General features: G+C 57.9%; 1 protein-coding gene across 5 annotated transcripts in view; it reads right to left on the reverse strand.

The window, feature by feature from the left end:
- PIEZO1 (piezo type mechanosensitive ion channel component 1 (Er blood group)) overlaps positions 1 to 23,355 on the reverse strand; it is a 56,213-nt gene that overhangs the window by 27,694 nt on the left and 5,164 nt on the right. The window contains exon 1 of one of the 5 annotated variants that reach the window (XM_086350289.1): positions 571 to 673. The exons of the other annotated variants lie outside the window; for them this stretch is intronic. The gene's annotated coding sequence lies outside the window, so the exon portion shown is untranslated. Of the gene's footprint in view, positions 1 to 570; positions 674 to 23,355 lie in introns of those variants that run through there. 5 annotated transcript variants of the gene reach the window in all.

The raw sequence follows: 23,355 nt of genomic DNA on the forward strand, positions 1-23,355 counted from the left end.
TCCCCAAGCCCTCCAACCACCCCAGCATCAAGGTAACCTGGAGAACCATATGGGAAGAGCTGCGACCCTGAACTCTGATCAGCAGTCTTCCTTTCTGGACACCACCATGCTCTCCTGCTCCACGGAGCACCCTGACATGAAGCTGCCTCCTTCCACGAGGTATACTAGCCATAGCGACCGGCTCAGTCAAAGCCTAAAACTGCTCACACTTACACAGTTGCATAAAAAACAAACAAAAAATCAATCTGATTTGGCCCGAGAAGACCAGGGAAGAGCATTTATGGCAAAGGCTTCTAACGTTCTGTTCTGTTCTCCAGGGCCGCACTTTTACCCTCTGGGCTCTGCCCCCTGCACCCACAGCACCAGCCAGGTGATGTCCACCCATCTGACCAGGTAAATTTCCTCCTAAGGGTGCATCCTGCTGGTCTCTGTACTGAGGTGTTCCTGTTCTGATCCACCAGGGACAACAGCGCTGGACAAGCACTTGAGCCCCTTTGACAGTGTGTACAGGCCCGTGATAGGGAGGCTAGCTCAGTGCAGCCCTGGGGAGCTCCTGGCTCTGACACCAACCCTGAGCTGGAGGGATGGTGTGGAGAGAGGCGGAGTCAGAGTTTCATGATGAGGGCTGCAGCCTGGAAGACGCAAGGTTCTGGAGGTGATGGTGCCGGCTGCACGATGCTGAGAATGTAATTAATGTCACCGAACCATCCACTTGAAAATGGTTAAGGAGGGGACTTCTCTGGTGGTCCACTGGTCAAGACTCCACACTCCCAGGGCACAAGGGTTCCATCCCTGCTTGGGGAACTAAGACTCTGCATGCTGCATGGTGCGGTCAAGTAACTAAATCAGTTAAATGGTTAGGATTGTGAACTTCATTTTATGTGTATTTTACCAAAATAAAAGAATAAATGGTCCCAGAAATCAGTGAAGGATCTCAGACCAGAACCAGAAGGGCAGGGGCCACCCAAGCCCCCTCCTCTGCCACCAGTGGGGCCACAAGGCATGCGGAGCTGGGCCTCTGCCCCTTCCCCAGCCCAAGCAGAAGGAAAAGACTCTAGAAGCTCCTTCTGCCAAAAGCAGGAAATCAGAGATGAAGGGTCAGAAGGGAGGGCGTGGGAAGACAGGACAGACACAGTCACCCCATGTGGGTGCTGCCGGGCACACTGCCCTACCCTGAGATGGTTGCCAGGCACCAGAGTCCACATAGGGCCTGCCCTGGAAGGGGGGAACAAGGACCCCTCAGTCATTCATTCATTAGACGCAGAGCTGTCGGCCCAACGGGAGTCCTGTCTCCCCAACGGGAGTCCTGTCTCCATGAGGATACGGCAGAGAGCTAGAGAAAGTGTCCCAGGTGGTGCTAGTGGTGAAGAACCCTCCTGCCAATGCAGGAGATGTAAGAGATGCGGCTTCCACCCTGATCAGAAAGATCCCCTGGAGGAGGGCACGGCAACCCACTCCAGTATTCTTGCCTGGAGAATCCCATGGACAGAGGTACCTGGCCAGTTCATAGGGTCGCAAAGAATCAGACACAACTGAAGTGACTTCACATGCATGCATGCACTGCCAACACAGATGAGGAAACAGAGACCCTGGGGTGTCCAGGAGTGCAGCCCAGCTGCTGGCCCCACAGAGACAGGCTGAGAGATGGCCCCCCAACAAGGAAACTGGCACCACAGGCAGTTGGTGCCCGGACAAGCCCTGGACTTGACCCAGGGGACGTGAGCTGGGAACGTAGCCCAGGGGTTGTGGGCCCACTGGCCTCCAGCCCCAGCAGGGCAGCCCTGGGCCAGGATGAGAGAGGCTGAGGTCACATTCCCAGACCACCTTCCCTTCCTGTTATCAGGGCCTGGGGCGAGAGGCTAGCAGAGCAAGAGTGACAGGGGGCCGGCCTGGACACAGAGACTAGAGGCAAACTGGCCTCTTGGGGGAAGCCAGGGTGGCTAGAATCAGGTGCCTGGGGGCAAGGGGTTCGGATGGGAGACCGGGACTTTGGTGTAGACTCCTGGCTGCATACCTGCCCTTGGAGTCACTGGTCTAAATGCCAAGGACATGGACTCACTGTGACTCTGCAGGACCAGGAGACTCAGGGCATCTGAGCAGGCTGCCTGGAGGAGGAGGCACAGCTTTTGGTCTTGAAGGCCAACTAAGACTCAGGAGGTTTGGGTCGGCCCCAGCTCCCACAGAGAAGGAAGATGCTCAGCTGGGGAGGCAGTGGGGACATTCTGAGACAGGGGGACAGGCTGCTCTGCCCAGGCAGCTCCCACCTCCCCAAGAGAGCTGCCAGTGGCTGGTGACCTCATGGGGGAGATATGCCTTTTCCTGAGCAGGAACAATGGGGTGGGGGAGGGCTGTGCCTGCAGGGCTCTGCCTGCAGGAAAGGCCCTGCAACCCCTCCCCGAATGCTTAACCCTTCAGAGCCTCCCTGCCCCTGTCCTGCAGGTGAGGCAAGTGAGGCCTGCGGGGAGAGACGGAGTCCTGGTCTCGCTGGTGCCTGGCCAGGAAGGGAGGCGGCATGGAGGGTACAGACACCCGGACACTGCGTGCAGAGCTGGACCCCACCGCCTGGCCTGCAGGGAGACGGGGTCCCTTGCTGGGGGCTGGACTCTAGAGACCCCAGGCCTGCACGTGGTGCCATGACACAACCCCGAGTCTGGCTTGCGTGTGCCACCCCACCAGATGGGAGACACGTGGACAGTGAGGCCCCATCCTCTGCTCCCACGCCCAGCCCTGATTTCCCTGCCTGTGAGGTGGGTGGGGGCTGCAGCTCTGCCCGTGCCCTCGGGGTCCTCATCGTTACCCTCTGAGGGGTCTTTCAGCCCATCTGCAGGGAGGCCTGAGCACCATACCACCTGGCTGGTGGGACCCACACACAGGGTGGCACAGGTGGGTGACCCCAGGGTCAGCAGGGATGGCAGGAGGAGGCTCAGAGGTCATGTCAGACCTGCATCAGCATCCAAGCTGGAAGGACGGAGGAACTGGGAGAGACTCCGGGAGAGCGCAGAGGTCAGGAGTGGGGGACGCACAGCGGCCACCACCATGACTGTCCTGGCACCTCCTCTTCGTAGATAGGGAGACAAAGAGAGTCCCAGGCACAGGGGCTAACGCTCCCGCCGGGGAAGTGATGTGGGTCTAGGTGGCCCAGGGTGTAGAAGCGGGTGGGTGAGGGTCACTTCCAGGCCAGGCATTAGGACCTGCTGAACCAGCTCTGGAGGACAGCCGGCAGTGGACAGATGGGGCAGGAGGGCTGGACCAGGACTGGCAGACCTGTGGGGTCAGCTGCGGACAGGGGCCCGACGTGGGAAACCAGGCCCCGGGAAGAGCTGCCATACCCTCCACCAGGCTAGGGACACCAGGCCCCTTCCAGGGCGGCCAGCACCATGGCACCCGGAGAAACAGGGAGGAGGATGCATGGGCGTGGGGCCCAGAGTCCGGGGCAGCTGCAGCTCCCTGGCCCTTCCTACTCTCCCCACTGGTCCTGCTCGAGGTCAAGGGGAGAAGAGCTGTGGGCCTCCGCTTGGGGATCACTTCTGGTGTGAGGCGGCTCAGGAGTCCAGAACCTGGACCCCAGACCACGAAATTCTTCCTTGAGAAATGACTGGAGGAGACCCAGTCCTGCAGGAGACAGGCCGCTCCAGGCCGCTGTCTCCCCAGCCGCTGGGTGGGGTTGGACAGCTGATAACCACCCTGAGGGGCTGCTGCCATGGGGACAGCGCCAGACGGGCAGCAGAGAGAACTAGCCAATCCCCAAGGTATCGTGCAGGATGGAGGCCACAGCTGGCAGCCACGCCCACCACCACTCCTTGTGTAAAACTTAAGTGAGAACAGACACACACACGTGTAAACATCACAATTGCCCAGAAGAGCCATGCCAGCAGAGCCAGTGTTTACCTGCACAGGAGGGACCTTGCTTGCCCAGGAGTTTCCTCCTCGGGGGTGTGTTACTGGGCTTGTTGGCAGTGTGACGAAGAGGGTGAGACTGCAGGACACACCACAGAGCCGTGGGTCCCCAGGCCCAGGCTTCCCGGTCACAGACGTGGCGGGAGGCTGGGGAGGGTGTGCGTCACTGGAGTCCCCAGGCGGTGGCAGGACTAGGCCCGGGGTCTCCTGACCCGACAACGGGCACCCTTGGGCCACCTCTGTGCCAGCTCTTCCGGGCAGAGCCGGGCGGGGCCCAGAGGCTCCGAGTCCCCAGGGGCCCGCTGCCAGGCCACAGCAGCAGCCAGGGCGGGGGTCCCGTCCGAGCCTGTCCTCCCCCAGCCTGCTGCATCTCCCGCCAGCTTGTTCACCCTGCCTTATTTGGCCTGGAGGAGAAACCCATAAACACTTCCCTGCTCACTTCGGCCAGGGGCCGGTGGGTGGGGCGAGGGAGGAAGAGGAAGACAGAAGAGGGGAGACAGACACAGTGGGACCAGCCGTCCCCTGCCATCTGTGGGGCCGCACGGCCTCGGAGCGCCCATGGCAGCGCCCACGGCACTCGGTTGCTGCACCTGCCACCACTCCCACCCACACCAACCAGGCCCCGACCCAGAGAAAACCAAGACTCAGATCAGACCCGACTTTCTGAAGAAGAGGGCGAGGGGATGGGCTGAGGGCCCCCCAGTGCCCCCTACCTCAGGGGACAGGAGCCCGGGGCCAGCACAGGCAGTGCGGATGGCACCTCAGGGCCCCTCAGAGGGCGTGCAGGCGGCTGGGGGAGAGGGGAGTGAAGGCCCTGCTGCCCAGACCCGCCTGCAGCCAAGACACCTGGCTCTTCAGCTGTACTTCCTCCACTGCCTGCTGCCTACCCCATGCTCCATCCAGTTCGTGCCTGCCTGAGACCCCGTCCCACTGGGGTACCACCTCCGCTGAAGCTCACCCGAGACCCCGTCCCACTGGGGTACCACCTCCACCAGAGCTCACCTACCTGAGACCCCATCCCACTGGGGTACTACCTCCACTGGAGCCCACCCAGCTGAGGGTCGCACACAGGCGTCCAGAGGCTCCCTCCATGGCCACCCTTAGGGTGGCGGGGGTACACTGCACGGCAGGAGGGACGAGGGCAGTGCAGGGTAGCCTCCTCCAGCTCAGGGACCAAGGAGGATGGGCCCACAATGCCCTGGAGCCTCAGTGACCTTCACAGGAGTCCCCTTCCCTCCACAGTAGAAGCTGAGGCCACAGGCGAAAGGAGGCCACAGACACGGCCGCAGGCTCATAGGGGTGCAGGACGGAGTCAGGGGACAGGAGAGGCCAAGGGACACGGCTACCTACTTGGAGCCCTGCCAGCAGCCTGGGCGCCCAGGGCAGGCGGAGGGTTTAACCACCACCGCGTCCAGGTTTAATGAGCTCGGTGTCCAGGAAACCAGGTTCCAACTTGCCTGAGTGCACACAGGTGGCCGCCCCTTCCCCACAGCACGGGCTCCAGGAAGCATGGTGATCAAACTTCCAAACAGCGCGGCCCAGGCCAGGGGACACGGCGGGGGCCAGGGGTGCTGAGAGAGCTGCTCCTGGGGTCAGGCATGGGCTTCGGGGCTGTTCACAGGCCTCCTAATTCAAAGGAGAGCCGCCCGCAGCCCATGCTCTGCCAGGGAGACATAGGGGAGGGGAACTTTGGCACCTGTCCCCCCCAAGGCTGCTCAGACCCCTTCCCCCAGAGCTCAGCCTTCCCTGAAGACCCTCAAGCACTGCTGGGAATGAGCCGGTCTCCCCAGACCAGGGCCGCACTGCTGTCCCGAAAAACAGCTGCCCCCCAGGCCTGTGTCTGGAGCTTCAGGTATTCGCTGTGGTCCGAAAGGGTCAGGGCTCCCACCCCAGCTAGCCCTCCACAATGGAGAGGCTGGATTCCAAGCCTGGGGTGGGAACCACATTCCACAGGGAGGGACAGAGAACCCCTGCCGGGCCCCCAGCCTCCCCGGGGCAGGAGGAGACAGCACTTATCTCAGTCTCTGCAGGTGGGACTAAGGGAGGACAGACACGCCCCTCCCACCCCTGCCCGGGTGCGGCTTGACCATGCGGCCCTCCCCAGCACCTGGAGCCCAGGGCCTGGCAGACACATGGGTCACTGCTGGGGCTTCACGGAGGGCCACAGTGAGCAGGTGACAGTCAGCCGCGTCCCCAAGGCCAGCACCCAGCAAGAGGAACCCACCCTCCACAAGGGCAGACAGGGTCCACCGGCCTCTCCACGCGGGTCGGCTCTGGGCATGGCTCCTGCCCTCCTGGACTCCCCAGGGACAGGCAGGACCCTCTCCAGCCTCAAGGAAAGGGGCTTCCAGCTGAGCTGCACCCCCAGACTGAGGGGAGTACACCCCACTGCACACCATTGCACACTGCCACCCCCAACTCCAGGCTCTGTGCCAGCAAGGGGCTCCTGCTGGCCATTAGTCAGGAGCAGAAGCTGAGGCCCGGCAGGGTCCACATTTAGACCTCAGGGCCTCCCACAGCCCGCTGCTTTTCCGGTGACCAAGTTCTGACCACCTCCTCCAGGCACCAGCCTCACTCGGCAGGTCCCACCTGCTCTCCCCCAGACCCTGTCCCCAGCCCCCCAGATCAGATCAGATCAGATCAGTCGCTCAGTCGTGTCCGACTCTTTGCGACCCCATGAATCGCAGCACGCCAGGCCTCCCTGTCCATCACCAACTCCCAGAGTTCACTCAGACTCACGTCCATCGAGTCGGTGATGCCATCCAGCCATCTCATCCTCTGTTGTCCCCTTCTCCTCCCACCCCCAATCCCTCCCAGCATCAGGGTCTTTTCCAATGAGTCAACTCTTCACATGAGGTGGCCAAAGTACTGGAGTTTCAGCTTCAGAAATCCCAGAGCTGATCTCCTTCAGAATGGACTGGTTGGATCTCCTTGCAGTCCAAGGGACTCTCAAGAGTCTTCTCCAACACCACAGTTCAAAAGCATCGATTCTTCGGCGCTCAGCCTTCTTCACAGTCCAACTCTCACATCCATACATGACCACAGGAAAAACCATAGCCTTGACTAGACGAACCTTTGTTGGCAAAGTAATGTCTCTGCTTCTGAATATGCTATCTAGGTTGGTCATAACTTTTCTTCCAAGGAGTAAGCGTCTTTTAATTTCATGGCTGCAGTCACCATCTGTAGTGATTTTGGAGCCCAGAAAAATAAAGTCTGACACTGTTTCCACTGTTTCCCCATCTATCCCATGAAGTGGTGGGACCAGATGCCATGATCTTCGTTTTCTGAATGTTGAGCTTTAAGCCAACTTTTTCACTATCCACTTTCACTTTCATCAAGAGGCTTTTGAGTTCCTCTTCAATTTCTGCCATAAGGGTGGTGTCATCTGCATATCTGAGGTTATTGATATTTCTCCTGGCAATCTTGATTCCAGCTTGTGTTTCTTCCAGTCCAGCATTTCTCATGATGTACTCTGCATATAAGTTAAATAAACAGGGTGACAATATACAGCCTTGACGAACTCCTTTTCCTATTTGGAACCAGTCTGTCGTTCCATGCCCCTAGGAGCCCCCCAAACCCCGTGTATCAGCTCACAGGGGATGGACAGGCAGCCCCCAACAACCAGAGTGCCCATGTGCCCCCTGCAACAAGGTGCCTGCCTGGCGGATGCAGACAGAAGCGGTCGTGGTGACAGACAGCAGCCCAGGTGCTCAGCTCTGCGTAAACAAGGATGCTCACAACCCGGGCACTCCCACCCCACCCCAAACCTCAAGCCAATTGATATGATGGGGTTCCTACGGGGGTGGCCCCAGCATGGGGTCCCCTTGAGATGCCCTGTCCACAGTGTCAGGAGCGGGGTGAGGAAGGGCAGTGCCATATAGGGGACCCTCCTGAGCCAGCACTGAGGCATGTCAGCCCTGGGGCCTGAGGTAGCCTCAGCCACCAGCATGCCTCCCACAGCCTCAGCCAGGGCCTCCCATCCCCGAGCAATGTGAACAGGTCACAAGGTCATGGAGAATGCGGGGAGAACGGGGAGGAGACGTGAAGCCACGGGAGGTGCTGCTCACACGAGTCTGGACAGAGCCTCCCCTCCGGGGTGGGCAGGCCCTGGACCCGGGCCTCCTGCACAGACAGGGCTCTCCAGCCAGCGGCCCAGATCCTCCCCAAAGTTCTTCACTGTGACCAGATGTGGCAGAACCCGTCCTACAGAGCCGTGGTCCTCCCAGTGGGTTCCCAGGCCACCCCATCGCATCCCCTGTGGATCTGGCAGCGAGGCCCAGCTTGCCCAGCCCTGCATGTTGTGACACAGCCCTGCGGGACTTGCCTGCAGACAGAAGGTTACCCAGACATGGAAAGAAGCAGGTGCGTGGTTCTCCCAACAAAACGGTTACTTGTGGGACCCCCTGCTACAGCCTAGCCTGACCTGCGGCATCTTGGCAAACAGTGACCCCCAAGTGCCCCCAGGAGAACAAGCTGCCTCCCTGAGTCCTTCATCTCCCGCAAGTGGAGGTGACGTCCACTGTGAGGCTGGCCTCAGCAGCCGGGGCTGAGGCCTCTGAAGGCTGAGGTGCTGACTCAGAGCGCCCGCCCTGTGATTCAGCACCCCAGTCCCTCAGCCTCTCCGGTCTGGCTAGTGCAAACAGCCCCAGAGCCTGGTCACGGTCCCCCCACTCTCCAGGGCCCTTCCTGGCATCTAGTGAGGAATGCCACCCAGCCGCCTCGGCTGGCAGGTGGGGGCGGGCTCACTGGCTGAGGGAGGCAGGCTGGCCAGCAAGAGAGGGTCTGCAAGTGCCTTCAGAGCCCTGCCCTCCCCATGAGGTGGGACCTGGGGGAGAACAGTGTCCTTGCCTGGGCATTTATTTATTTTCAATCAGTTTATATTTTAAATTGGGATAAAGCTGCTGTATGACATATTGGTTTCTACTGTACAACCACGTGAATCAGCTATACATATACATAATTAAACACCATCTTCCAACAACACAAGAGACAACTCCACACATGGAAATCACCAGACGGTCAATACTGGAATCAAATTGATTATATTCTTTGCAGTCAAAGATGGAAAAGCTCTTATACAGTTGGACAAAATAAGACCTGGAGCTGACTCATATCATGAGCTCCTTATTGCAAAATTCAGCCTTACACTGAAGAAAGCAGGGAAAACCACTAGGCCATTCAGGTTTGACCTAAATCAAATTCCTTATGATTATACAGTGGAAGTGATGAATAGATTCAAGGGATTAGATCTGATATGGTGCCTGAAGAACTATGGATGGAGGTTGGTAACACTGTAAAGGAGGCAGTGACCAAAACCATCCCAAAGAAAAAGAAATGAAGAAGGCAAAATGGTTGTCTGAGGAGGCCTTACAAATGGCTGAGAAAAGAAGAGAAGTGAAAGGCAAAGGAGAAAAGGAAAGATATACCCAACTGAATGCAGAATTCCAAAGAATAGCAAGAAGAGATAAGAAAGGCTTCTTAAGTGAACAATGCAAAGAAACAGAGGAAAACAATAGAATGGGAAAGACTAGAGATCTCTTCAAGACAACTGGAGATACCAAAGGAACATTTCATGCAAAGATGGGCACAGTAAAGGACAGAAATAGTAAGGAGCTAACAGAAGCAGAAGAGATTAAGAAGGGGTGGCAAGAATACACAGAAGAATTGTACAAAAAAGGTCTTAATGACCCGGATAACCACAATGGTGTGGTCACTCACCTAGAGTCAGACAGCCGGGAGTGTGAAGTCAAGTGGGCCTTAGGAAGCATTCCTACAAACAAAGCTAGTGGAGGTGATGGAATTCCAGCTGAGCTATTTAAAATCCTAAAACATGATGCTGTTAAAAGTGCTACACTCAATATGCCAGCAAATTTGGAAAACTCAGCAGTGGCCACAGGACTGGAAAACATCAATTTTAATTTCAATCCTAAAGAAGGACAATGCCAAAGAATGTTCAGACTACCGTACGAATGCACTCATTTCACATGCCAGTTAGGTAATGCTCAAAATCCTTCAAGCTAGGCTTCAACAGTATGTGAACTGAGAACTTTCAGATGCATAAGCTGGATTTAGAAAAGGCAGAGGAACCAGAGATCAAATTGCCAATATCCACTGGATCATAGAAAAAGCAAGAGAATACCAGGAAAACATCAACTTCTGCCTCATTGACTATGCTGAAGTCTTTGACTATGTCAGTTCAGTTCAGTCGCTCAGTCATGTCTGACTCTGGACCCCATGGACTGCAGCACCTCAGGCTTCCCTGTCCATCACCAACTCCCAGAGCTTGCTCAAACTCATGTCCATCAAGTCGGTGATGCCATCCAACTGTCTCATCCCTCTATAGTCCCCTTCTCCTCCTGTTTTCAATCTTTCCCAGCATCAGGGTCTTTTCTAATGAGTCAGTTCTTTGCATCAGGTGGCCAAAGTATTGGAGCTTCGGTTTTAACATCAGTTCTTCCAATGAATATTCAGGACTGATTGACTGGTTTGATCTCCTTGCAGTCCAAGAGACTCTTCAAAAGAGTCTTGTCCAACACCACAGTTCAAATGCATCAATTCTTCAATGCTCAGCTTTCATTATGGTCTAACTCTCACATCCATAAATGACTACTGGAAAAACCATAACTTTGACTATACAGACCTTTGCCGGTTTGTCATAGTTTTTCTTCCAAGGAGCAAGCGTCTTTTAATTTCATGGCTACAGTCACCATCTGCAGTGATTTTGGAGCCCAAGAAAATAGTCTCTCACTGTTTGCATTGTTTCCCCATCTATTTGCATGAAGCGATGGGACTGGAAGCCATGATCTTGGTTTTCTGAAATGTTGAGTTTTAAGCCAACTTTTTCACTCTCCTCTTTCACTTTCATCAGGAGGTTCTTTAGTTCCTCTTCACTTCCTGTCATAAGGGTGGTGTCATCTGCATATCTGAAGTTACTGATATTTCTCCCGACAATCTTGATTCCAGCTTGTGCTTCATCCAGCCCGGCACTTTGTATGATGTACTATGCATATAAGTACTCTTGCCTGGAAAATCCCATGGAGGGAGGAGCCTGGTGGGCTGCCATCTATGGGGTCACACAGAGTCAGATACGACTGAAGTGACTTAGCAGCAGCAGCAGCACTCTGCATATAAGTTAAATAAGCAGGAGTGGATCACAACAAAATGTGGAAAATTCTTAAAGAGATGAGAATACCAAACCACCTTACCTGCCTCCTGAGAAATCTGTATGCAGGTCAAGAAGCAACCGTTAGAATCAGACACGGGAAAATAGACTGGTTCCAAATTGGGAAAGGAGTACGTCAAGGCTGTATATTGTCACCCTGCTCATTTAACTTTACACAGAGTACATCATGCAAAATCCTGGGCTGGGTGAGTCACAAGCTGGAATCAAGATTTCCAGGAGAAATTTCAATAACCTCAGATATGCAGATGATACCATCCTAATGGCAGAAAGTGAAGAGGAACTAAAGAGCCTCCTGATGAAGGTAAAAGAGTAAAAAAGCTGGCTTAAAACTCAACATTCAGAAAACTCAGATAAATGGCAACCAGTCCCATCACTTCATGGCAAATAGATGGGGAAACAATGGAAACAGTGGCAGATTTTATCTTCTTGGGCTCCAAAATCACTGCAGATGGTGACTGCAGCCATGAAACTAAAAGACACTTGCTCCTTGGAAGAAAAACTGTGACAAACCTAGACAGCATATTAAAAAGCAAAGACATTACTTGCCGACAACGGTCCATATAGTCAAAGCTATGGTTTTTCCAATAGTCATATATGGATGTGAGAGTTGGACCATAAAGAAGGCAGAGTGCCAAAGAACTGATGCTTTCAAATTGTGGTGCTGGAGAAAATTCTTGAGAGTTCCTTGGACTGAAAGGAGATCAAACTAGTCAATCTTAAAAGAAATCAACCTTGAATATTCACTGGAAGGACTGATGCTGAAGCACCAATACTTTGGCCACCTTATATGAAGAGCCGACTCATTGGAAAAGACCCTGATGCTGGAAAAGACTGAAGGCAGGAGGAGAAGGGGGTGACAGAGGATGAGATGGTTGGATGGCCTCACTGACTCAAAGGACATGAGTTTGACCAAATTCTGGGAGATGGTGAAGGACAGGGAAGCCTGGCGTGCTGCAGTCCATGGGATCACAAAGAGTCAGAGATGACTTAGCAACTGAACAACACCAATACATAATCCCGTCCCTCAGGGGCCTTCCTCCCACCCCTCTAGGTCACCACAGAGCACCAAGCTGAGCTCCCTGGGCTACACAGCAGCTTCCCACTAGCTGTCTGTTTTACACATGGTGGTGTATATATGGCAATGCTCCTCTCCCAGTTCAGCTCACCTGCCCCTTCCCTGCTGCGTCTGCAGGTCCATTCCTACGTCTGCGTCTCTATTCCTGTGTTGCAAACAGGTTCATCAGTACCATCTTTCGAGATTACACATTATGCGTTCATATACATTTGTCTTTCTCTGACCTACTTTGCTCTGTACGACAGACTCTAGGTCATCCACATCTCTGTAAACGACCCAGTTCCATTCCTTTTTATGGATAAGTAGTAATCCACCGTATATATACACACTGCATCTTCTTCATCCATTCATCTGTCATTGGACATTTAGGTTGTCTCCGTGGTCTGACAGTTGTAAATAGCGCTGCTGTCCACACTGGGGCATGCCTGGGCATTTAGGGAGGAGGCCCTGTTTGTGTGTGTGTGTGTGTGAGATCAGGAGATGAAAGGGGACATTCATGGCCCTCTGCCCCACGACCATCCTGCTTTTGAGGAGGTGCCTGCCCCAGCACGGTGCTGACCCCAGAAGGTACCCCACAAGTATGTGACTGAGTGGGTGCCAACAGCAGGGAGCAGCTGGAGAACCTGGCCACCCTCTTCACTCGGGTGAGGGTGCTAAGGTCAGGGGATGGTCTGAGAGCCTGGAGGTGTGACCAGAGACATCACATGCCAACCAGCTCATGCAGATTTCTTTTCCTAGAGAGGCAGACGGGCTGAGAGCTTCTGCAACGGGCCTCAGGCCTGTGAGGTGCTTCATCCCGTGTCCATCAGAAGCTGGAGGACGGTGGATACTTCCTCATAGTAAAGCCTGAGACCCCCAGGGAAGGACGAATTCTCCAGCCCCTTCAGAGTCTGGACACCAAACTGCAACACCAAGGCTTGTTCGAATTTCCAGCCTGCTGGGCTCCCTGCAAATTTCAGACTTGTCTCACAATTGTGCAAGCCAATTCTTTAACACAAATCCTTCTCTCCCTCATGAGTGTATATATATGCCTCTTCTGTAAGACACCACACCCACTCTATCCCTCTATTACTGGCTCTGTTTCTCTGGAGAACCCTGACTGATCCACCGGCTCTCGGGGATTCTACACTGTGAGCCACTGGCTGACCTGCCCGTCTCTGAGGTCTGGGCCCTGGTGGCTGCAGGGCTGGGGCAGAAAGGGTGTCGGGGCCCTACTTGGGCTCTGGGACTGCAACAAGCTCAGAGTTACTGAGGGAGAAACCAACACCATCTAGTCCTAACAACCAGCCTGGGCAGGGTGGCTCAGCCTGGCTTCTCCCGCAGGGCACCAGCCCCTGGGGCATAGAAGCAGCCCATGCTGCTCTGTGCACCCACCCCCAAGGGCAGGATGGCCGGAGGCAGGGCCTCCCCAGGCCTGAACTCTGGTTCCGTCAGGCCAGGAGTGGGCGATCTCTTCCCCTGGGCAGGAAAGGGTGCTGACCAGCTCACAGAACATTCACTTTCCTTTCCTTCCTTTTCAGAAGTTTTTTAGATGCGGAGAAGCACAGAAATAACAAACAAGTGAGTTCCACTCCTCCCGCTCCTGTGGTCTGGCTGTCACACAGTCCTCCTGCCAAAGCACGTCCCTCCAGGTCACACGTCACCCTCGGTCGTCACACTCAGCCCGAGTGTCCTTTGCTTATCTCCCCAGGCCTCCTCTCCCCTCCCTGAGAAAAAAACGCGCATGAATTTCAGGATATCCTTCCAGGAAAGAGGCACTTCTGGGCTCTGGAATTCCATCTGGGGTGGTTTCCAAGGGGGCATCTGGGCCTGCAGCTGCTGTGTGTTGAGCCGGAAAGAAAAAAAGAGCCCTGGGCATGAGGGGCCCCCTGGCCAAGCCCCAGGCCCACCATGGAGGGTGGGCCACCCTCACCCAGGCTCCCAGGGGCCTGTCTCAGCCCCTCCCCTCCTGTCTCCCAGAAGACCAGAACCCAGAGGACCCTGCCAGCCTGCCCGACAAAGGTTGAGCCGGTCTGGGGCTTTCTCCCCTTTTAAATCTGTGCTGAAACTTCCTGAGGCATGAATTTTGAGCCTGTGGAGAAGGGGCTGGGGAAGGGTGGGGGTCAGGGGCAATGATCAGCTTTGCTGGAAACCCCTGCCCCTCCGCTCCATGTTCTCAGATTCTGCAAGTGCAATGCTATCAGCGCTCACCCAGGGCGCCAAGACAAGCCCACTGCTATCTGCTCATGGAGGAGGGAGGTCTTGCAGGTCACAAGCGACCATGGTCGCTGGGCCAGTGAGTGACCAAGCCGGGCCTCTCACTGCGTACGGGGCAGCCTCTCCGCAGCGGGAAGCAGCAGCCCTCTCGTGGAGGTCCTCTTGGGACGAGGTCTACTCCACAAGCTCCTCTGTGTAGCTCCTGTTGCCTACAGACAAGTCCACACTCCTTACTGTGCCCCCAGCCCCTCCAAGCTGTGCCCACAGCTCCACCACCCCTGGGCTCTTCCCTGAACTAGCCATGAGATTCACACCCTTCCCCATGCACAGAGGACCTGCCCAACCCCTGGCTGAGCTCTTCACCACCTCTTGTGGACAATGGACCCTCCAGACTGAGGCTGAAACCCCCAAGGGTCTGTGCTGTCAGGCGAGAGGCCAAGGCCAGGCCATCTCCCCCTGTCCAGCATCAGTGGCTGAGAGGTGTCCCCCTCCAACTTGCCCAGCTCTCAGACCACATGGTGGGAGTGTCCCTGCCAGCTCCTGATGATGGAGTCAGCTCCCCAGACAGAAGAAGCAACCACTTAAGAGCAGAGAGCACTGTCCCCGCACCCCAGGGGGAGGCAGTGGGTGAGGACAGGGCACTCCTGGCCAAAGCCATACATTCAGTTCCTGGAAAAAGAGGCGTGACAAAAAAGATCGAACACTGCCTCTCACCCACCACATCCTGTTTTTATGGAAAACTAATCTAATTCCTGACAGCAAAGCAAGCAGCAGACATCCGCGGGGGTCCCCAGGGACCTGATGGATAGGCCCCCATAAGGTGTGAGGTGGAGCCAGCGCCCACCCCCCGCCCTGAGCAGCCCCACACCCAGGGTCAGAGCCCCCATCTAGCATCCCTGACTCCCCAGGGAGGCCGGGATTGACAGACCTTCTTTGGCAATGAGGGGCAGGCCAGCTCCTGTCTACTTCCCCCTAGTCTCAGCTGGCCCTACTCCAGAGGGCCTTGGCTGGTCAGCACACAGACAATGGTCACCACAGGGCTGCCACCCACAATGGATGGGTCATGAAAGATGAGGACGCCCTGAGCTGCGAGAACAAGCTCCCAGGTGGGGCAGCCTCATGGCCACAGGACTCTGGCTCAGGAGTCCAGTAGCCTGGGCTGGGGGGCTGTGAGGTGGGGACACCAAGACCATCCATCCTAGAGGCTGGCTCATGGGTGGTTATCAGCTGGTGGTTCTCTGGCAGCAGGGAGAGAGCTCGCTAATGCCTGCCGGAAGCCTGGCCTGTGCTTGGTCCACCTGCCCAGAGCCCAGGGGCCCTGGGCCCGGAACCCAGCCTCAGGTCACCTCCACCACTGCCACCTGGCCCTGGACTCCCTCCCAGGCCCACCTGCTCCTAAGGGTCAGTGCCAAGCCTTCGGGAACATGCAGGCTCCAGTCATCACAGGGAGGAGGCCACATCCAGACCTGGCTGCCGTTGGGTCCCCGTGGGGTACTCGCTACACAGGGACAGGCCACATGGTCTATGTTCCATCCAGCTGCTGCAGCCAGTGGCGGGAGACCAGGAAGGCCAGAAAACTGGAGGAGGCCCACAGAAACCCGCTCCCAACGCCCCGCAGAATGTCTCTCCACCCAGAGGGGCTCCCGAGGCCTGAGAGGTCCCCCATACAGACATGCCTACAAGCGGGGAGCCTTCTCACTCCCTTTGCCAGCTGAGCATGTGATTCCATCCTCGCACCCTCATCAGACGAATCCCTGGGAAGCCTGGGCAGGAACCTGACCCCAGGACTTCCCGTCCTTGTGCACCCTGATGCCAACCGCACACCCATCCCCCTGGATGGGTCACAGCCCCACTGACTTCTGGTTCTGAGGATCCAGTTTGGGACTGGGAACCAGCTCAACTTCTCTGGGCTGCAAGATTCTCTTCTGCTCCCTCAGAGTCAGGCTGAGGCAGACAGACTCTTGTGGGGGTGTTGGGGGGGGTCGCCAGGAAACATGGCCAGCTGCCACAGCCCCAGGAGCCCCTAGCACCCCCACCCAGGCCTGGGCTCCAGGCAACATCCTCCATTCTCTCCCGGCCTCCGCCAGCAGCCCAGGGCCGGCCACGTGGTGTCCAAGCTGCTGTCCCAGGGGAGTGCCTGGCCGCCGTGACTTATTCAGACCCAGCTGGTTCCACTGCGCTTGCCTGAGTGAGGTGTCCTCACCCCACCACCCTCGCCTCAGCCGGGATGTCACCAGCAACCCTGCCCCAGATTCCCCCCTGGTGAGACCGCCGCATGTCCTGAGGCTCAGGGCACCTTGATTAAAGCACTGGGCGGCCAGGCTTCCTGAGAGGCGCCTGGGGGTGTGGGCGCGGCAGCACAGCAGCCTCAAACTCAGCGACTCAACTGAATATTTCCACCCACGTCACCTGGCAGGTCACCCCGAGGGCCGTGGGGCCAAGCAGGGTAGGTGCTAGTCTCACAGCTAGAGGTTACGACAAGCAGGCGCAGAGATGCGGGAGCCTGGCGCAGAGCAGGCTCCGCACCCTGGCTCCGCTCCGGACGGCCTCCCCGCAACCCAGTGTGTCCTGCTTCTAAAGGTGAGGCGTGCAAGGCCCAGAGAGGCTGCGTCACTTTCCCCAGGGTGCCCAGCAGCAGAGCCAGGGCTTGGCCCAGCTGGAGACTGGGAGTGGAAAGGTGACAGAAGCTTGTCCCGGGAGCCTTTCCACCCCACTCCTCTGCTCCGAAGGTACCCGCCACCCAGCAGGCAGAGGGAGGAATGTGCGGCCTCAAAGTACGGGTGCTGAAGTCCCGCCGGCAGGTGCTGGGCACGCTGCGGCCACACTCACTGGGGCCTGAGTCCTGGCCCAGCGGTGCCTGTGACAGCACTCAGGGCCAGGCAGGGACCGCCTGAGGTCCCAGGACAGGCCTGGTGGGCCCCCACGCCCCACATGCAGAACAGGACCGGGCAGGGCACCGATGTGCAGGAGTGACACGGGGTTACGACATCCAAACACCCGTTCATAAACACCCCCGAAGCCCCGGGACCATCCCGGTGGGAGTTGGATTCCAAGCAGGGTGCTGGCACAACCATCCGCTACCTCTGGGTCCAGCATCTGTGTCTCCAGACCTGACAATCCAGGTCTGTGGTCAGAACAAGGAAGAAGTAATGTGACTCCAGGACCCCGTGCCAGGCAGCAAGTGAGGAAGCTGATGATATGCCCTTTCCCACACAGAGAGCCCAGTGGACTGTGGTGGCCTGGCCATCACAGGAGCCACCGGAGAGAATGCAGGGCAGAGAGGAAAGCAGCTTCAGGTTACAAGGAACCAGCAGACGGGCGCTGGATGCCTAACTCCTGGTGGCCTTGCTCACAGCGCGAGGCCCCTCGCCCGCAGACAGGAGAGACAGAACAGCCTCAGCTCCATCCCCCTCCGTGGCTCCAGAGCCTGCCGCCTCCTCGCTTGAAGGGTGGCAATGGCGCCCCGGCCCATGGCCTCAGGTCACCCCTGCGAGGGCGCACCTGCTCCCAGCCCGCCCCTCTGCAGCAGCACCATCCCCGGGGCCCCTTCATCTCCCAAGTCCCAGCACCCCGGCCCACGGCCCAGCCCCTGTAGGCACCCTTCACTTCCTGAAGACACGAATGGGCTCCCCCTGCCCACCCTCCACACACCCCCCCCAAATGCCTGGAAGTGTCTCAGGCTCTGGAATGTGACACAGCCTGTCCAGCCCAGAAGCTTCCGGGAGCCGCCTCCAGAGGCAGCCATTCCTTCTCTGTCTGCCTCGTGTGCCTTCCAGGCCCCTGAGGTCAGAGGGCTCCTCCATTCAGCGTGGGCACCCTCCTCCCCAACAACTCTTGGCCTCCAGCCTTTCATGCCTCACTTTTGCGAGGAAGGGAGCAGACGAGGTGGGGTGGGCACTGCCCCCCTGGTGTGGTCACCCTTCTAGTCTTCATGGTGTGAGGGAGGCGATGGTGAGGGCAAAGGGGCCGCGTAGGGGTGAGGTGGGAGGTGCACCCCCCGGGGAGTGGAGCACAGGCTTCTCCCTCCCTGTGTAGCCCAGGTTTCGTTCATTCAGCGAAAGCCTGGACAGAGGACCCCCCAGCTAGAGACTCCACCTGCAACCCTGGGACAGAAGCCACCCCCCAACCAGAGGCCCCAGTTCCTAAGGACCGGAGTCTGATGGGGCAGCTGCTGACGGCCCCACAGAGCCAGGGTGCAGCCCCCAGGGGAGCAGGGGACACCAGGACAGAGGATCCAGGGCCCAGGCCCTCCCCTGACCCCAGAGCTGCCTCCAAGCCAAAAGATGCCCCAGCACTTTGCTTTCAGAGCTACTCCCGCTTCCTGAGGTCACATTATCTGCCCGTCAGGACGAGGTTTCAGAGGCAAGAGAGGCCCTGGCTGGGGTCACCTGTGACGTTGCCCACCCCAGGGCCCCCTCTGGGACCACTCAGGGGGCCCCACAGGGTGTCAAGACCCTGTCTCTGGATCACCCACACCCCTGCCAGTGCCCCCCGCCCCTGACCTCCAGAGATTAGGGCCTGACAGGCCAACTCTCCCCGGCGGGGAAGGTCTGCACCACTGATAAGCAGCAGAACGCTCCTGGAGCAGGCAGGGCTCAGAGCCCGCAGGCCTCTGCCTCAACCACTTCCCACTCGCAGGGCTGGGCACGGGCCCACCCTGGCCGGGCCACAGCAACAGTGACAAGGAAACAAGCGCCCAGGTTCAAATGGGCACCACCCCGACAGCAAGGGTGGAGATGAACCGTGAGGGCGCCTCCGCACAGGGTGGAGAGACGGGCTAAGCGTGTGCCGAGCTGGGCAGGGCCCAGAGGAGACAGGAGCAGGCAGGAGGCAGGGTGCCGGCCACCCTGGACATGGACAGGCCCCCGGGACCAACCACCTCCCCAGAGGCTCACATGAGACTCACACCCCAGAGTGTGCATCCAACAGCAAGGCTGTCCTGCCCTCGGACTTGGGGGTCCGACTCTGGGGGGGGCTTATGCTTGGGGGTGGGGAACAGTCAGGAGGGAAAGCCAGTGAACAAGAGCTGGTCACGTGTCCATGGGGACCACAGTAATTGAGGTCAGGAGGCCAAGACCATCTCTGCAGCGCTTGAAATGGACCCACTTCATGCAATCAGCGGCTGTGGGAGGTCACACGTCATGACAGGCAGAGTGAGGGTCCCAGCGGCAGGACTGACACCAGGACAAGAGCCTGCCGTGGCAGGACAGAGGCCCCAGAGGAGGTCTGAGAGCCGGCAGAGCCCTGGGTGGGCAGCAGAGGCGGGTGGGATGGGAGGGCGAGTGGAGGGTGCAGGAAGGGCAAGGGCAGGGTGCAGCGGAAGCGGGAAGGCCCAGCCCAGTGAGTGGGGGGCCCACCCACCAGGGAACACTCAGAGACCCCGCCACCAGCTCGGGGGAGCAGGAGAGGATGTCCCAGCCAGTAACATCTGAGTTCACGGGACTTTGAGCTAGAGACACTTGCCCTTAACCGGACACCATAAAGATGACGATTAGCTCGTAACCGGGCACCATAAAGATGACAATCAGGATTGTAAGCCACAGGCAGGGAAAACCACACGCAGTACAGAAGGGTGATAAAGAGCTTACAGTCTCACATCCACAAAGAACCCCCCGAGTCAGAAATAAGAAGATAAACAATCCATTTTTTTTAATGGGTGCAAGATTCTTAGAGACACATGCCAGAGAAGATACCAAGGTGATTAGCATCATTGGCATCAAAGTAATGCAGCCTGAAGTCTCAGGAGATGCCACCTCACGCCCACAGACCAGCTGGAATCAGAGGCCAACACCACGTGTGGGGCGCCCTGGAACATCCCCAAATGACAACCAGGAGGACAGATTGGAGCATACTTGCAGTGGACAATCGAGGCCCATGACCCGGCAACCGATGCCCAGGAGTGAATGAAACACATGTGTGTCCGTGGAGATGCACCCGCTCGAAGCCTACGCCGACTCGCCAGGAGGGTGGGTGACGGGATAAGCAAATGTGGCGGTACTTTCAGGGGACAAGCCAGCGCCAGAAGGGACCACCGCCACGCGGTCACAATCACACAAACTCAGTACTGAGGAGACAGCAGACACAGCAGTACACGCCCCCAGGGGTCCCTTAAGCATGGACCCCCAGAGCAGGGAAAACCAAGTTGAGGGCGGGGCGGCGGGGGGGGCAGTGCAAGAGGTGGAAACGTTTTCCAAGTCCTTGGGGAAGGTGGTACGTGGCTGCACTGGACTGTTAACCCAGCCTCAACTGTGAGGCCTGCCCTCCACCCCGAGCTCCAGCTGTCCCCATGGAGAGCTTGATGTGTGGGCTGTGCTGTCCTCCCCTGGGGGCTCTGTGGGGACCCCAGAGACTCCTAAACCTGGGCCGAGCGAGTGTCGGGGGGGCCAGAGGGGTGGCCGTGGGAGGTGGTGGCAGGGGGACAGCTGGCAGGTTCCAGGGTGAGGACAGGTTCGGGGAGTTGGTGGGCCAGATGGAAGTTCTGCAGGCAAAGAGCTGCAGCCAGAGGAAGGAACCAAGGAGCCTCCCATGTGCTGACAGGCGCCGGGGCGGGCGGCTCCCAGGAGGCAGGGGTGTCACGGCCAGAACTCTGGCCCTGAGTGCTCATCTGTGACACGGGGCCACTACTGCCCACCCTCAGGAGTAGAAAAGTGAGTGGAGATTCATCCTGAGGGGAGACTAGAAAGCTGGGAGGCCCTGTGCCAGGTGAATGCAGCAGAGACGGCATGGTGGGCAGCAGGCAGTTCTCGAATGACTGGGAAGGTCACCTTTCCATGGGACGCATCTGGGAGCAGAGCTGGGAGCCTGGGGCCCCCGAGTGTCCAAGCAGAGGCTGTGATGCCAGTGAACGTGGATGGAGGCTGCAGGGTTGGGGTTGAGGGGTGAGTGGACACTGAGGCAGAGACATGATGCAGAGCTGTGTGCCCACATGACTGGAGGAGATGGTCAGTGCCGGCTGCCCACACAGGCACATGACGGTTAGGGGCCTGGGGACCTGCCCTGCAACATCACAAAGGCAACTTGTGCAAACCTTTTCCCAGCTGCCCCTGGGCCCATGGGAGCCCGCTAGGGTCTCTGCCATGAGACTGACTCGTTCCCCCATGAAGCAACCTAGGGATACTCCCCCAGCAGGGGAGCCAGGTACATGCTGCACAGCCTCCGAGGGCTCCTGGGAGCACCCCGTGGTTACTATGACCCCTGGCCATTGACAGGGAGGAGCAAAAGGGGAGGATGAAGCAGCTGAAAGGGGGAGTGGAATAGGAGAGTGTGCTTCCCTTTGAAAAGCATCCTTTAATGCTGTTGTAATGATGTGTTGTTTCAGTGTTTTAACCATAAATATGAATAAAGTGAATGAGAGGACGGAATTGGGAGGGTGGTGGATGAGGGGGAGGGATGGGGGTGAATGAAGGGGAGGGACTGGGGGGAGCGGGAATGAAGGCAGAACAGGAGCCTGAGCCCCAAGGGGAGGCTGGGGTGTGACAGGGCCCAACCGACAGGTCACAGGCCTGGTGGCTCCAGGAGGTGAGAGAGACCGAGACTCAGGCCTGAGGCTGGTGAGGCTTCTGCTCCGAGGCCCCTGCCCAGGAGCCCAGGCTGTGTGCTCTCTCGGTTGGTCCCTCCAGACTGGGCTGTGATCCTGGCCACAATCACAGGCCTTTGGCTGCTCATGCGGGCCCAAGGAATCTGTGCACATAGCAGTTCTGTTCTTTTGTTTTCCCTCAGAGGATCCACCAGAGGCCACCGAAGGGCAGGGGAGGTGGGGAGAGCCAGGGAATGGCCGCCGGTACACCTGGGCACTGCCACAGTCACAGCCGAGCCTGGACAGGGCCCAAGAGGCGCGTCCCTCACAGCCCACCACGCGGTCAGCGGTTCCGGACTAGGGACAGACCCCAACCTGCTCTCGAGGACAGAAGCCCCCAGGCCCCTCCCGCACTGCGGAAGCTACGGGGCCTGGTTCAGCCGCCTGTTCACTGGCAAAGGAAACCACAGGAGGCGGCTGAGGTGGCCACGGTCCCGCTTTAGCCTGACCCCAGGGAAGGAGAGGAGGCCCAACTATATATACTCTGGGAGACAAACAGCGCAGGTCTGAGCCTGGTAAACAGCCGGCCGTTACAGGGAACTAAAAATACTCCCTATAATTATGTGATTAAAACACACCAGAAAAATCGACCCGCCCCACTCGGCAAAGGCCCGAGACAGTGCATGGAAGTGGGAGGCCACGCACGTCGGCCTGAGGTGCCCGGGGCGGCTGGTCTGGGCCAGCACTGCCCATCGCATGCTGGTGGCTTTCCAGGGCTGCCCGAGTGCCAGGCCTCAGCCTCGCAGCCTCCTCCCCAGGGCAGAGGCTGGCGACCCTGGGCACCCGTAGAACCCCAGCCACAGGGCACTGCCATGGCTCCAAATGCTGGAGCCACCTAACCTCAGGAGGGGGACACAGCAACCTCAGGCCCTCACCACTGACCAGGGCCTTGCTTTGGACAAAAGGGAGAAGAAAGGATGAAAGAAGAAGAAACTTACTCTCATCTGATTTAACTCTTGGCTATTTTAAGACAAGTATTCATACGTTACTTTTGTAGTGAACGTTAATACAGATCAAAACGTGGGGGGGGGGGGGGATCAAGTCCCTCCTGCCTGACTGTCCACTGGGTGCTGCCCCTTCCTCTCCACCCCACCTCAACCCTCCGACTGGCCACTCGGGGGACTGGAGCCCCCATCTGGAGGCCATTCATTGACCTCCTTCCACAGACGGCCTGACCCTGGCTGCACTGGTCTGGAGCCTTGGATCTGCCTTTCTGCCCCCTGCCCAGCATGGTGGACAACCTCTCTCCCTCCGGCAGACTGGTCTTGCCTGGTGCCCACCCCCACTGCGTCCCCCAGCCCCCTCCAGCCCAGACCTCGATCTGTATGACATTTACTAGGGGACATCCCCGGGGACGGTGTCACTGACGGCACCATGTTTCTCTCCCATCTGGACTCAGCACAGCGTGAACAAACACGGCAAAGGCCC

The sequence above is a fragment of the Bos grunniens genome, chromosome 18 (genome assembly GCF_055505025.1).
Source record: "Bos grunniens cultivar Pamir isolate PY7600 chromosome 18, Bosgru_T2T1.0, whole genome shotgun sequence".
NCBI classification, from domain to species: Eukaryota; Metazoa; Chordata; class Mammalia; order Artiodactyla; family Bovidae; genus Bos; species Bos grunniens.